Below are 2,693 nucleotides of genomic sequence, written 5' to 3' on the forward strand. Positions count from 1 at the left end.
GGTTTACTATTATACTTTTTTCCGGCCCCGGTTGCTCTGTTGCCCATGAAGCATTATACTTATGTGCCAATACCTAAGTATAATGCTATGCAAACTAGGATTGACCTTTGTAAACTATTTAGGAACATTAGGTTGAAGAAATTTTGGGGAAATAGTACTCCTTTAGAGGAAATCTCGTTTAGACCTAAATCCACATTCTCTCCATCTTGCTCTGACCCCAGCCATTTTAACTTTTGAGAAGGTAGTGACAAGAGAAATTGAGACAATGGAGCAAAAGAATAAAAAAATTAAGCATAATATCTCTTTGGCTGAGCAACAACTTTTGGAGAATCTGATGAGGAATGATACAATTGTATTTAAAGAAGCGGTGCCCTTGTTATTCAGGATAAGGTGGGCTATAAGAAAGAGATCTACCAAAAATTGTCGGATATTAACTTTTATCAAAAATTGACTAAGGACCCCATGGATCATGTGGTAGGACTAATAAAAATTGTAGTAACTGATGCCCTATTAATGGGATATATTGATGAAAATACATCTAAGTATTTGATGAATCAGTACCCCAGGATTCCAATGTTTTACACGTTGCCAAAGATCTGTAAGGGAGGAAAGCCGCCACCTGGTAGACCTATTGTGTCCGGGTGCAACTCAGCCTTGGAGCCGTTGTCTAAGTATGTAGACACGTAATTACAGCCTTATGTTAAAATGATACCAGGACACCTCAGAGATACTAAGGACTTCATTTAAAAAAAAATAGAAAATGTCCCAATACTGGAGGAAGCAACATTGGCCACATTAGATGTGGTATCATTATATAAAAATATTCCTCATGAGGAGGGAAGGACGTGCTTGCAGGAAGTGCTAGAAAAAAGAACTGTTAAAAATCCCCCCTCTTTTTTCCTGATTGAATTAATAGACCTGATTTTGGAGAAAAGTTATTTCAGATTCAAGGACAATTTCTTTTTGCAAGTAAAAAGGATTTCTATGGGCAGCACGTTTGTGCCGAGCCTGGCCAATATTTTCATGGCAAAATTTGAAGAACGATATATATGTAATGCAACAATTAATCTCTTTTATCATAATGTAATAATATATTTTTGCTTTGTTGATGATATTTTTTTGTTGTATCAAGACTCAGGTAGCATTGAAGAATTTTTTCAATGGTTATCGTGATAGTTTGAATTATTTGGATACGTGTGTATTCCAAACGACTGAAAACAAGCTAGTGGTAAAACCATATACAAAGGAAACAGATAAAAACTCATATTTGAGGTATGATTTTCACCATCTGTTACATTTACGCAAAAATTTTCCCTATGGACAATTTTTGCGCATAAGATGCAATTTATAGTCTGTAGGGTGTTTTGCAGAGCTGGGTACCAAGATTGGTGGATGAAAATGCCTTCTTCCTTTCTGTTAAAATTGTGCTGGTGTTTGTAAATCTCAATAGCTTCTCTGTTCAGGTGGGTATGATAATGTGAGACCATAGAAAGGACTTCAGTTCTTTCAAAGTGGATGACGTAGTCTCCTTCTTGAAGTGCATGTTCAGCTACAGCTGATTTTTCTGGCTGAAACAAGCGACAGTGTCTCTTGTGTTCGGTGAGACAGGTGTTGATACTGCGTTGGGTAGTGCCAATGTAGACTGCACCACAGGAGCAGGGTATTTTGTAGACTCCAGGGGTATATATTAATTGCAGAAAGTCTCAGAACAACCAGCAAATTCCACAGAACAATCAGCACAGTCAACAACCATCTTCCTTATCTTCAAACCCCTTCCAACCCTCCCAGCAATTAACACGGAACAATGGTCACATTCAACAGCCAGTTTCCTTATCACTACCCTTCCAGGAAGCCCCACCAAACAATGGACACATCCACAAACCAATTGCCCTTTCATCACACCCCTCCAGCCTAGAAATAGCAGCTCTCCAGCAGCCCTGGCCCCACTCAATGCACAGCAGCCAAGAAGGTCTGAGCGTCTGCTCCGGCTGCAACGCCACTGAGGATGTTCTCCACAGCTGAGAACGAAACGTCTGGAAGGAAAACTTTCTCCAGTAGAACACGGCACTTGATCCCGAAAGATTCTACAAACCCTAATGATGTTACCAGCCGTGAAAACCTGAAATCTTTCATAGTACTGTTGTCAACAATTTGTGTACAAAAAGGTTTTACATTATCTGAAGTGTGATATTGGGACTCACAGATTTTTAAAATCCAAAATTACAAAAAGCCACAGAGATTTGGGGGGAATCACTCTTTGAATTTACTTAAACAGATATATCGTTTAAAAGATTATGATCTTCAATATGTCTTTAGCTACATCCCTGCATCTGCTTTCTTACCACAATGCTTTTCATGTATCATATAAATTGAAAACTTCCAGTTTCTGGTAGATTAGCCAACATGTCACAGATCTAGGGAAGTGGGTTAGTATTTCTTTTTTTATCCCCTGAGTTGTCAGTAATTCTTTTTTATCCCCTGAGGCCAAGGCCTTCAAAATTGATTTTGTTTGACAGCTAAAGGGAATTTGAACTTAAATTGTTCTCTAGTGGCCAATTGTCCACCTTTTCAGAGTCACCAAGTAATTTTGCACAGCTGGTGCCTTTCTCCTTCCCCAGAACAAAAATTGACATTAAAAGAGAAGCAGTGAGTATGCCAAGATGACTGAGGTAAACTGGCAGAATTTTCTGTGT

The sequence above is a fragment of the Heteronotia binoei genome, chromosome 21 (assembly GCF_032191835.1).
Source record: "Heteronotia binoei isolate CCM8104 ecotype False Entrance Well chromosome 21, APGP_CSIRO_Hbin_v1, whole genome shotgun sequence".
In the NCBI taxonomy this organism is placed as follows: Eukaryota; Metazoa; Chordata; class Lepidosauria; order Squamata; family Gekkonidae; genus Heteronotia; species Heteronotia binoei.